General features: G+C 40.9%; 1 protein-coding gene across 5 annotated transcripts in view; it reads left to right on the top strand.

The window, feature by feature from the left end:
- Window positions 1-13812, top strand: part of FRMPD4 (FERM and PDZ domain containing 4) — a 418847-nt gene that overhangs the window by 336836 nt on the left and 68199 nt on the right. The window lies entirely within an intron of this gene.

Here is a 13812-nt window from a genome sequence, read left to right as displayed (position 1 = left end):
CAAGGATCCATCGGAGGCTGCGGGCTCAGAGCAGCTCTTCTGGCAAAGCATGATTTAAACAGCCGCTTGGAAATGCTGAGAGCCTGACTCCCATTTCAGCTAAAGGGTGTTAAGACTGCTCTGACATCAGTTTATATGCTGTGTAAATGAAAATACAGGCCTGTAGTCCCCCTGGAGCAGCAGGCTCAGACCTAAGCCAGCAGGTTTGGCTTTTCATTCCTTGGTGGAAATGCTCTTTACATTCACTTTTATAGCAGACATTTAAAACCAAAGTTCAGTATACTTTGTGTGGACACTAAAATGAGGCCACAATACATTTTGTAAAGAGTGAAGGGTTTAACTGATATAATTGTGCAGAGGCTTCCCTCTTTTTTTTTTTTTTTCCATGTGCTATGCCATGCAGTTTAAATTCTGCCCTGTGTTTTAAAGGCCACTATGGTTCAGTGATGTTATGGGAAAATTAAAGTGCTTTGCGCCAGGAAGAGTGATCTAACTATAAACCGTTATTATAGAATACCCTGATTAATTGAGACATAGTAAATTGGGAACTTCTTCACTGGAACGTTTCCTACAAAATTGATTTATCCTGACGGTAGAGACTGCAGCTTAACAGGGGCATAGTATTGGCCTAAAGTTAGCTACTATGTGTTCAGATCATGTCATGGATAAAGTTTGAACAGGTGTGTATTTCAACAGTCTATTATTTTATGTTCTGTTTTGGTTTTGTGGGTTTTTGGGAAGGAAAAAAAAAGCCTTGCTTAATATAGAATGGCTACCAAATAGCACTCCTTCCTTTTAACCCTGAACCTCAGAGCAGCCTGAGCCTGAAGGTCACCAACACTTAGAAGCTAAACCAATTTACATTCACTGCTGGTGACTCAGATCCATCCTTGTTCTTAAGTTTAAGAAGATAAGAAATAAATTAATGTATTTCAGAACATTAGGGCTTATTTTCTTCAAGTTTGGCCTATTTGAATCTGACAGAGAGATTACAGTTTGTATCTTGTATTACAGTAGGCTGAAAATATGTGTAGTATCTGTAACCAAGATTTTGTTTCAATTCTACTTGGTTGTTTGAAAGTCTAAGTCTCTAAAGTCTTTGTTTCAGCACTGTACTTAATTAGGAATGCACCAGTGTTGTTTTTCATCAAAAAAGTCAATATTCCAAAATACTTTTTGTATGTTTCCAGTTCTGAAACTTTGAAGGCCTTTAATTATGTTTTGCATGAGATTGGGTTTTGCAGAGTTTATCAGCTTTTAGATTTCAGAAGGGAGTGATATATTTGTGGCTTAACCAAAAAGCAAACCATCCGTAGAATTGTTCTGAACTCCAAAGTGAGGATCGTCATGGCTTACAATTAACTGGAAACTATAAGTCTGATAGAAGATAATGATAAATATAGATAAATTCTGCCTGATACGCAGGAGGGGCAGCTCTTCTAGACCATGGGAGCTGTTGCAGGTGTCATTAACACTGGCTGTGGTTGCACTCCGTGTGTCTGCTCCTGTCAGATCTGATGGGGCTGCTTGTGACAATAACGCTCTCTTTTTTTGGTGCCCTCAGTGGAGATTAAAGGGAAAAGTGAGTTCTCAAGACCTTGCAGAATTGCACGTTATTTTTATAAATGTCTCAAAGATGTTGATTGGAGTTCAAAGGTGAAACTTGTAGAACTTAATCATCCATCAGTAGAATTAATTTTTAGAAAGTACTGACATTAAGCATATTTATGCCACTTAACTATCTCACATTCTTTGTTAAGAGTTTATTACATGTATAAAGACTGCATTTTTCATAAGATTGTGCCAATTATAACGCGATGATAATTAAACTTGAGTTTTATGTGCTCTTTTTAAAATGCAAAAATGCTGTATTAAAATCTTCATATTTCTGCCTCATCAAAATTAAATGCCTATTTAGAAACCTTGTAAAGCTCTACACTGGATTATTTACAATGGGAAAAAGAGAAATTCATAGAATCATGGAATGGTTTGGGTTGGAAGGGACCTCAAAGACCATCTAGTTCCAACCCCCCTGCCATGGACAGGGACACCCTCCACTAGACCACGTTGCCCAAAGCCCCATCCAACCTGGCCTTGAACGCTTCCAGGGAGGGGGCATCCACAGCCTCTCTGGGCAACCTGTTCCAGTGCCTCACCACCCTCACAGTAAAGAATTTCTTTCTAACATCTCATCTAAATCGACCCTCCTTCAGCTTGAACCCATTACCCCTTGTCCTGTCACTACACTCCCTGATAAACAGTCCCTCCCCAGCTTTCCTGTAGGCCCCTTCAGGTACTGGCAGGCCGCAATTAGATCTCCCCAGAGCCTTCTCTTCTCCAGGCTGAACAACCCCAACTCTCTCAGCCTGTCCTCACAGGAGAGGTGCTCCAGCCCTCTGATCAGCTTCGTGGCCCTCCTCTGGACTCTCTCCAACAGCTCCATGTCTCTCCTGTACTGGGGCCCCCAGAGCTGGACGCAGTACTCCAGGTGGGGTCTCATGAGAGCGGAGTAGAGGGGCAGGATCACCTCCCTCGGCCTGCTGGTCACACTGAAGCAATATGAAATCATGAAGCAATATGTGCTGCATATATCACAGAAGAAATTTCGTTCCTTAATTCAGTCATTTGTTACATTTTTCTCAAAATGGTAAACTTGTCTTTGAAAAAATATTTGTGGTATGTGAGGCAAAGTAGAAGAGAAACATGCAGTATTGAAAGAGAAAATGTCTCCAAATACCTTTCTCTGGTTTTATTGTTTTGCTCTGCTGCTGAGACACTGGTCTGTGGCTGTCGCTGTGGGGGCAAGAGTTACACAGCTCACTCTGCGTATTCCTTTCTCGTTTTATTTCAGAAGTCATAAAGGTTTGGTTTTCTCTGTGGGAAAAGAGCATAATCCCAGTATCTTGAACGTCACCTAAAATTATAATTCCTGATAGAAACTGCTAAACTGAACAAAAAGCTTGGCTATGTTTGGCAGATTATATAATACTTACATTAAAATGTATCAATAATCTCTTATGTATTTGGTATATTAGTAATATTACTAAAGTTGGGTTAGACATTGGCTGATTATTAACTGGCTCAATAAATTCCTGTGTTTTGCATGTAGGATTTTGTAATCAGTGTTTGTTATTCTCTTGTACTGACTCAGCCCTGCCTGGGACAAAGCGTCCCAGCTTCACCTGGTTGTACACCCTTCTCCTTTTTGAGTCCCTAACATAGCATTTTCTTTCACTTTCTTATGCTTTGAAACCGGAGTGTTTCACTAAAACCCATGACCTTCATTCCATGGTGTCTGAACTCCCGTTCTGCCGCGTGTAATTTGCCTGCCTTATTAAGAGCTTCCCCTATCTGTGTACAGTGAATTGGGTCTTCTCGAGATGAACAGGGAGATTTGATGTGCTGATCAGCCTGGCTGCAACTTCCATTATTGTTTCTTTTTTTTTTTTTATTTTTTTCTTGTTGGCTTACTGTAAATGACAGTATTTGACCTTTTTCTTTACTTGTAAGTAGGGGGGTTCCATCTGAATAGGATTCCCTAGAGCAGCTCTTGACCCAGTTTAACCCCAAGGGGTCTGTTTTGAAATGTCAAATATTGCCTTTTTAGCTCCTTTACCTCTTGAGGAAGCTTGCTGACAGTTATGAATGCAAGGAGGTAATGTTTCGTGTACATCATTACCATGCATACTGTCTTAATAATATTTATATAAATACTGTCAAACATAGTGGATTAGTAGTTGGGCTTTTTTTTTTTTTTTTCATATATAAGTAAATAGAAATTACCCACAGGCTTTAGTGAAAGCTTTTTGGATGTAGTGAAGTTGAAATATGATCACCAGCATCCCTAATTTTAAGGTATATAAAATACCCTGTGGTTACTAGAAGTGCTCTCACTTAGAAAAGTTAGCAACTTACTTTGAAACGAAAAAGTAGGCCCAGAAAAAGCATTCAGCCATGTTGTGCTGAAGTATAGCAAATAATCTATCAGGGAAAAAAAAAAAGGATCAAACACACTTGATTTTTTCTCCTTTCTATATCCCAAGTTTAATTTCTGTGTGACAGCTCTATCTGGCAGCCTCACCTCTCATCAGTGCAATCTGTCTTTCTAGATTGTTTCAATTAAGTTCTCTTTCTCATTTTGCATTTGCCGAGGAGTTGTAATGGCACACTCCCAAATCAGCAAGCAGTCAAGAAGAGTAATCCTCTCTATTTGTATGTTGTTAAAAGAAAGGGGAAAGAGATGGTTTCTTCTTTTCCTCTCTGTCCTGGAGGCCTTCTCTGGAGTTTTTACAGAATTAGAAGATTTGCTTTGAAGACTGACTGTGAAGACTTAGTTACAGAATGTGAAGGCTTGATTTTGGGGCTTTTATGAGTTATTGTGAAAATCTTTTAAATTCATTCTATACATCTTGGTTGCTTGTAGATCCCTTTCAGTTTACATAGACTCACTTCTGTCTGGTAGCCGGAGAATGAAAAGCTTTTTCTTGCACTCATTGCTTCAGTGCAGAAGCTGGACTTTATAAAAGCACAGCAACTTTCTAAGCTTCCCTGTGCTCAAGTCTCCAGAGAACAGAATTCATGCCCAGCATGGGAAACTGGAGACAGCTTATTGTACTGATGTACAGATTGCTTCTCCGTGTGCCCCTGAACTCAGAGAAACTCACGTTTCTAACTGGGTTGCTGTGTTGCCCTTTGATGAAATCAACTCTCCAACCAGCCCCCAACTGCAGAGAGCTGCACCCACCAGAATGATATAGTAGTTTATATCCTTGAACCTTTAAATATGTGATTGTGGATAAACTAAGCAGCTGCAGTATTGAGTACCCACTTTGTATCTACTAACCGATATGTTGCTACTTTCACCTGATTGCTGCTTCCAGCTAATGTTTAATTTCCACCTGCGAAAGGGTGCATTTTGCTGGAGAGGCAATAGATGAAATGCTGGATTGATGTGGTACCACCAGAAGGACTGGCTTTGGTTCAGGAGCCCTCCAGTGTAAACGGAAGGAAGGAAGGAAGGAAGGAAGGAAGGAAGGAAGGAAGGAAGGAAGGAAATGAGTGAGTGAGTGAGTAGGTAATTCAGAGCCCTTTCTGTGACCTGCTCATCCATTCAATTGCCAAAGGAATGAGGAAGATTAAGTTCAAAGGAGAAACACATAGGTTTTACTTCCATTGTTAAGTGCTTATCTTCGTATGCACATAACTGTACCGAGCTACCAGGAGTAAGGCAGGCACAGAGATGCTGAAGAGGGGCTTTGGTATTTCAGCTGTTTGTTCATGCCAAGCCTGGCCGTACCAGGGGGTTACAATGGGCACATTAAATGTGAATTCTGTTGTCTTACTGTGTTATCAGAGTACCCACACTTAGCGTTTACAGAGTGACATTTGCACGTAGGAGCAAGCTTCCAGCATTGCTCCAGACCAGATTTTTTTAGTCAGGAGCTTTTCTAATTTAATCAGCACCTTAGAAGCTATTTCCATGGTGTTTCTCCTCCCCCTTCCTTTTTTGAACATTTCAGTTGGACAAATTGTTCATGTCGAGTTGGAGATGGCAGCTCCTTTTCCTTGCTGGATAAGAAACACTGGCAGCCCTCAGCGTAGGTCTATGCTAGGCAGGAGCCGATGGATCACCATTGATGGGGTTAGCATGAAACCTCTCAAATAGGAATTGTTCATTCTGTTTTCCAGAGGACACTTTCGGCCCAAATTAATTTATTGTGTATTTGCAGTTCAGTAAATCTTCTTTTTATTCCTTGCTATGTCTTTAGTTGCAACAGGATTTATTGATGCATGTACAGAAAATAATGAAAAGCTACATTTCAGCCCATCTTTGAAGTCTTCCATGTAGTTTGCTATCCTAAATGGAGTTGTTCAGATCACATAAAGAAAAATACCTTTTGTGGGGGAAAAAAGCAAGGTGTGCTTCAGATCCTACACCAATAAGTGTAAGAAATTCCTGCCTTGGAGGAGAGCCAGCAATTCTGATTTCTAACAAAAGCTCTCACACAAAATTTCCTTCTTGAAGGACCTGGGCCAGGCAGACGGCCAAACACCCTGCCTCCCTGAGCTGTACCCCCAGCCCGTGCTGCATACGCGACACTCAACTTGCTGAAAAGCTCCTTCCAGGAAGGAAATGCCAGTGACTTGGTGGGGTCCTAAACCTCTATTCCAGGAAAAGGCAAGGCCGGTTGCTGGTGCATTTGGGGCCCTTGGCGTAACCAGCTAATGTTAGCCCCGGCCGTTTCTGCTGCCTTGCCCTCTCCCTGTTGGGTTACCCTGTGCCTGCACAGCCCCAGCACAGGGCTTGCCCTGGAATTCCTTGTGGGAGGCAGTTGGCTCTTCATCCATAGTTTCGTCCACCCAGTCTAGTACATATGAATAATTTGTGACCTTGACCTTCCTTTGGCTATGAGAACTTGTTGAAACCTACAGAGCAGGCACCTGAACCTCCTTCCACTTACAGGTTTTCAAACCAAGAGTATGCCTGCTGAAGCCAGCGTCACCCTGGTGAGAAAAGAGCGCTGGGATGAAAACTGCATGCAGAAATGCCGTTCAGTGCAGTGTGTAGCAGCAAAATTACACATTAAGGGCGAGGGCTGTCAGCGTGCATTATATGCCCATATGCGTACTGGTGCAATGTAGACATACTGATTGTCGACGCCCCGATGTTGGCTGTGCATTTCGGGCAGTAAGGAAGGCAGAGGCTGGCATCATGCTTACAGGAGAGGCAATTCCAGCATTCAGGTGGCCAGTGTTGCTGGGAGATCTTATTTTCTTCCTCTGGGAGAGGTTCTCCTTTGAGATTTTTTCCTAACGTATTTAAGTGTTGAAAACCTATTTATTTTCATTTTTGACCTTTTTTTTTTTTTGTTTGTTCTTTAACTCATCTTATGATATTCATAACTTCTCTCTGCAGAGTCCCTTCGTATCTTTTCTTCCTCTGTGGCCCTTTCTTCACCATGACCAATTTTCACTAAGACGTTTCTATGCAATTTCTGCTCTTTGGCTGGTGCCTGAAAAGTCCCATCCCAATACAGCCGGCAGGAAACTCAGCGTTCATCATGAACAGAGCTCTAGAAATGCTTCTGGCTATCCTGAGAGAAGAAAAATAAAAGTTGAACCTCTCTGGCAATCTGTAGATACAGAACTCAAAACAAACAACTGCTAGTCTGCAGTTGGGGCTTGAAGCTTATTTCCATGTCTTTGTGGGATTCAAGTATAGAAGTTTGTTTTCTTCCCTATATGTAGTATTCATATATACTATGTGCAGAATGCAGAAGCATTCATGTATTACACATGTAATATTCTCAATATGAGAGTGCTAATTGTCATTGTAAAATATACTTTCAATGTATTTTTTCCCAGTGCCTGCCTGAAGCTGAACATAAATCTTTTTGTCCCTCTAAATTTATAAAACACAGTTTTATTCACTGTGATTTTGCTTCACTTTGTCTCGCTTTAGATTGCACAACATGCCCGACAGTGGAGGAAGAGTGGATTTTGAAATTTCTTTACGTGTCAGATTTCCCTGTATCCAATTTTATCAAAAAAGCTGTCACCAACTTCTTCTGAAACCAGCAAACCTTTTTATTTCTAATTACATTTTTACCATATGTTCATCCAGATGGCATATGCCAAACATTTTCTAGGGTGCTATAAAATGACCTGACTTTAGAGGATTTAACTGCTGAAGAAGCTTATGAAAAAAATAGAATTGACACTGGGGCAGAAAACTAGTCCTAGAAAGAAAGAGAGAAAAAAAAAACCCTGATAAATCTTCCCAGTTATATTTTGTGCCTGTGATGTTGAATTCTCAACATACACACCTGCATGAAAACAGTGAAAATGTAGGGAATATTTTATTGAAGTGTTAAAAGTTGACTCCTTTTTGAACAGCTGAAAATAAAACTTTTGTCTGTTGAATACATCTGAAAAGAACTCCAGACCGTTCTTTTCTGGACCTGTGAGTGACTCTCTGCTTTGCCGCAAAACGGAGCAAGAAAGGGTTTGTCAAGCCACCAGATTCTCCGTAGGAGCAGCAATTTTACTTAGCAATGTAATAACTATTCGGGCACATTTTTTCTGAAATGTCATTTCCAAGTAGAAGACAGATACAGCTGATGCATGATTTTGACACTTGTGTCCTAGTTCTTAATAATTCTTGTGGGATTTCTTGGAGAAAATAAATTAACTTGAGGTATACTGAGGAGAGGAGGAAGGAAGGAAGGAAGACTATTATGTTTCATATTTAGTTGCTAGTTAAATAAATGAAGGTCAATTTTTCATCTTCTGGAGAGTTCGTGTATTTATTCTCACATATGACAGTTTCCTTTTAACTGTCATTGTTGTTTTGTTAGTCTTTCCAGATTATCAAGGGGAAAACTGTAAAATATCCTCATGTTACTATCAGTTTCCATAATACTTTCTGGAGTCTCAAGCCATTTTACTTACAGCTAATTCCTGAAGACAGATGATTGAGTGACAATCAAATCTACTTTCTTTTGTTGCTGCACTAGCCTCTATGACTTCCAGTTGCAAAGGAAATTTTGAGTGTACAACCCGAGGCTCTTAACAGAATATGAACCAAGATGTAGTTTCGGGGCAGGATGGGCAGGGTCTCGTGGTCTCAGGAATTCAGACGGACAATTGTAAACGAAGGTTTGTTCGATGTCCTTAACTTGCATAGGTCTTTTTGAAAATCACAACTGCAATCAACTGCAATCCTCCACCTCCTCCAAGTTAATGAGACAGGATTTTAACAATGCTCGACAATCTGAAGTGGTTTTGTTATTTCTGAATTAAACCTTTGATAAAAAGTCCTTATCTCCATCCTCCTCGCCCACTTCCACTCATCAGCCCATGAGTGGTTTGACATTTCCACAGACTCTTCTCCATCATTGACCGGGATTACACCTGCTGTGTCTCAAGTCAAAACAGAGTCTATTTAGTAGTTAAATCAATCTGTATAGCAGAGACATTGTAACTATTTAAAAGCTAAGGATTAAAACCCACAATGTCAATAATTGGTGTTAACCTTTGAAGTAATTGAAACAAGCTGTAATATGGAAATACAAAATGAAACACTAAAATACAGCCTGTGTCCACACTGTCATGACATGGTGCAACAGACATTTGATTACAGTTAAGATGTTTTAGTGTTTGTGGGCATGCAGCTGTATTAAACTCGCCTTGAAGTATCACCTTTTCTGCTCTTTTTTTGGATGTCATTGCAGAATGGAGCTAAAGTTGTTTGGGTGCTTTTGTAATATATTTCCAAAATAATGTTTATCATAACCAGGGTCGCTGGATTCATGCCATAGTTTTGAGTTTCTTAGAAGAGTTAGATCCCTAAGCATTTTCCTGTGGAAATGCAAACTCCGGCATAACAAATTTCAGGCTGCTAAGGACAGGCTTTCTCAGCTGCCATAGACAAACCTCTCAGAATTAGCCCACTAATCCCTAAGTGTCAGGGAATGACACGTCAAAATCCAAAGGCTGAAAAAGCATTGTGCTTGGATACTTTGCTTTTAATTACTAATATGCATTATTAAATCAAGCTCTCATTTTAATTACAGTCTTTGTTTAGATATTCCTTGGGTTATTCAGCATGTAATTTGAATGAGGAAAATGCTAAGCAGGTTTCCATAGTAAGCGTTACCAAGTTAATCATTATGAAGCTAATGATGTGAAGATTCAGAGTGCCAGCCTTAAACCATACCTCGACTTTCCTGAGCATGAATTCAGGTATGCGCTTGTTACGTTGGTGTGGTGGGTTGACCTTGGCTGGAGGCCGGGTGCCCACCGAGCCGCTCTATCACTCCCCTCCTCAGCAGGATGGGAGAGGAGAAAAATAAGATGGAAAAAAACCTCTCATGGGTCAAGATAAAGGCAGTTTAATAAAGCGAAAGGCTGCACATGAAAGCAAAGGAAGACAGGAGGTTTATTCTCTACTTCCCATCAGCACGCAACGTCTGGCCACTTCCTGGGAAGCAAGGCTTCAGTACGCATAGCAGTTGCTCTGGAAGACAAATGCCGTAAATAATGAATGCTTCCTCCTGCTTTCCCTTAGCTCTTATTGCTGAGCAGACGCCATACGGTATGGAATGTCCCTTCGGTCAGTTTGGGCCAGCTGTCCTGGCTGTGTGCCCTCCCAGGGTCTCGCCCACCCCCAGCCCACTGGTGAGGGGGTGAATGTTGGAGAGAAGCCTTGGTGTGTGCCAGCGCTGCTCAGCAGTGGCCAAACCCTGGTGTGTTACCAACACCTTGCTGGCTGCCGATACACAGCACAGCGCTGTGAGGGCTGCTGTGGGGACAGCTGACTCCATCTCAGACAGACCCCATACAGTTAGGCTCCTCATAATGTCCTGGGCAGCTGAATTGTGTTTGCAGGTGCTGGCTGCCTTGTCGCAGCTGATCAGTGTTCCCCAAGATGTTTTTCTTTCCTAATTTTCTTCCTCCTTCACTTGCTGTAGGCCCTTTTGTGGATGAGTGTGTAAATGAATGTTATGCTACCCTGCAATGCCTGCATTCTGCTCTGTGTGTCGGTGTGTGCACACTCACATGCCTTCTCTCTCATTTCCCCTGTTACCCTTTCTTTTGAGTAGAGTAGTTGCCACAGAGAACTTTTGAGAGTAAGTACTTGGAATTACACTTCTGCTATGATTTTCCATAGCTGGTAGTTTATATCTTGGAAGAGGCTGCTTTATAAAACCTCTGTTCAAGAAATTCTCTAAGAATTATTATCGTTAATAATGGCAGCTGTCTCCCACTGCTCACAATAAGAGTACATCAGAGAAGATAGCCTTTTGTAAAGCAGGGACTCATCTCAGTCATTGAAAGTGGTAGGAAATAAGTATCTCGCTTTGAAAAGGTGATCTCAGGGCAGCTTGCATTTGCCTATGTGGAAAGAACAGTTCATACTTAAAATCTCAGCCTTTTTCCTTTTCTTCCATTTTTCCTTCAGAAAAGTAAATCTTTAGGTATGATCTAAGCACTGTACCATCTAAACACACTTTTTACTGTATTTAAAGCAAATGGGAAGTTGGCAGTGTTGGAGTTACTCTTATAAGATGTTTCACTGGTTAAGTGATGCTCTGTGTAAGGTTCCCCAAGGTGGCTGTTTTGAGTCCAAGTTTATTAGATTCTGGTTTAGAACTCTTAGCATAGTTGTTCTTCGTGAGTCAATATTTTGCATAGCTGAGATGAAGATCAAATACTTCCAATTAATGCAAAATTCAAATTAGTCTTGAACTATGGTACTACAACTGGCATCTCAATAATGAACTAGCCACAGGAGGAAGCGGGTTCGTCAATGTACCATCACACAAAGCTTTGCGTATTCATCTAATCTCTTCAGGGATCATATTCATATATCTTGCTGCTCTCTTGAAATACACTTCCAACGTACTGAATGATACAGGAATATCTGATGCAGCAAGCTGTGGAAGCGTAAGATGCAGAGTCTTTTTAGTTGATGTATTTGAAGGTGGATAACCTTAAAAATCAATGAAACCTGCTGCGCCACTCAGAATCATGATGGACTGTTCCTTGCTGATCCTCTCACTTAGGCTTTGAATAACTGATGCTGTGCTGCTGCGGATTCTCAGTAAGAGCCGATGCAATGGCTGGAGCGAGGCATCCAGTAGCAGAGCTGCTCTTTTGAGCAAATCTCTATGTCTGCTCTTGGAATTTGTTATCCAAAGTGCAGGTGTTGGTGGGTTTTTTGGGGGGTTGCTTTGGTGGGTTTTTTCTTCATGATTTAGTTTTCAAACCGGACTACACAAATGCTTGAAGAGAGAGGATGTACTATGGTAGGAAGGTAGTTCTCAAAGGCTCAAGCAGTATTTTCAAGTTGCTTGTAAATATGGCATTTTGTCTTTGGAGACGGCGTCAGCTTGTAGTGCCCCAATTACAAAAATGGAAACAGCTATTAGGAAGAAATCATTAAATAGAACTTTTTAACTTTGTGGGAAGTTGGGTTAAGGCTGTCACCTAAAAGAGATGACAAATGCAGTTTTGTATTCTCTACCAAAGCTAAGTTCACAAGATGAAATAGTTTTTGAAATACCAGTGACACCTCAGAAAGTGTCCCATTTGAAAGACAAAATGTTTGAATATCTAGAAGCCCAAATCATAAATAGGAGTTGATGAGGAGAAAGGTGGCTGGGAGGTCCTGAAGACAGATTTCATAAAGAGTCTCCATAAGCTCTCTGGGTTTTCTAACAGTTCTTTTGAATAAACATAATAGAAAATTATGTAAAATTGATTGACAAAAACTGGAGGAACAGGAAGAGGAGGAGAATGAAGTGTCAGATATGATGCCTACCTATATTTTCTTTGCTGACTTCATCTTCTGCAGAGATATTCTCTCTCCTATTTTTGTAAGGAAGTAGCTTCTACTACCTCTGATCATATGTATAAAAAGGCAGCATGTTACTCTTAGGCAGACTGAATCTAGTGATAGGGATAGAGAGTTTCTTTGAAGAAAAGCCCTAGAAAAATCCAGTTACAGGAATAAACTCCCGCTGAGAGTTTACTGAGATTTTGCTGCTCTTCTGTGTATCAGTAATAGAAGCAGACCATGGAGAGAATGGAAATTGATGTCATGCCTAAGATGTATGTGTTGGGGAAAGATTAGAGAAGTTTTTGCATGTCATTGATGCTGAAAACAGATCTCTGAATGATGCCTTTCTCCTTATGGACCACCTGTCTGGAGTTCTTCAGGGAATTGTATTTGAAACTGGAAAAGGGACAGGAGGTGAGAGCAACAATCCTGGTCGCCTGGGATGTCCCCTAACTCTTGTGTTATAACATGTTATATGTAAGATTATCAAGGATATGGGAAAATGACTTGATTTTCATATTGTTAAATATTTATGAGGAGACCAACTTTCAAACTGATGATACTGCCCACTGCTGTAGGGATGTCTGCCTCTCTGATGTCCTTTGTGATGTTCTTAGGTTGGCCACCGGGCCGTTACCCTTCTCAGTGCAGGAGCCTGTGCCCTCCCTGCGGATGGGGTTGGGACTTGGCTCCGTTTGTTTACTGTATTTATCCACCAAGAGCTGCAGTTAGTTCAGCACCTGCAAATTTACAGTCTCTTGAAGACGAAAAAGAAGTAACTCTTGGCCAGGCAGCTTTAAACAAATACTATCTGAGATCTATCAAGACTGCAATAACCTGACACCATGAGCTGTAGTCTGTCTTCATGCTACGCTGACCAAGTGTTGCTTGTTGTCTGTGGTGGTGACAAGGTTTCCTGAAGCACATGAGTTCAAGTAATGGCATTTGGAAGAGTATGATACTGGAGTGGTCTGTCTGCGTGTCTAATCGGCACTGGGAATTGGTAGCTGTGATTCGATGGGGACCTGCCAGGCATTGGGTGGGAAACACAGAGTATCTTCCAGTTCATTCTGCATACAGCATCAGTCGCATTTCAGTGTTTATTAATATTAATTTAGAAGTCTCTATGCTTTTAAACCATGACCTCTTTCATGGATATCTGATGTTGGATAGCTTTCATCCTTTTTATTTTCTTGAAAAATCAAGATCTTTCCCTCCAGCTATGAGAATTTTTTCTTCTAGGTACAATAAGTAAGCTTCATCATAACACTGTAGGTGAAAGTAAAGTATTTTAGTAAATGCTGATAAATACATTTTCTTAATATCTTTCTTATCTTCCCCCCCTCCCCGGAACAGTTTGGAGTGACTTTGGAGAGTTTACCAAAGTAGTAAATATAGAGCTGTTACCTGTGCCTTAGATAGTCTGTTTGAGAGGACTCAGCTCAGAAAATTCCTTAACATTTTAGAAA

Source organism: Grus americana, chromosome 1 (genome assembly GCF_028858705.1).
Source record: "Grus americana isolate bGruAme1 chromosome 1, bGruAme1.mat, whole genome shotgun sequence".
Taxonomy (NCBI): Eukaryota; Metazoa; Chordata; class Aves; order Gruiformes; family Gruidae; genus Grus; species Grus americana.
This window is presented reverse-complemented; position numbering and strand designations above follow the sequence as displayed.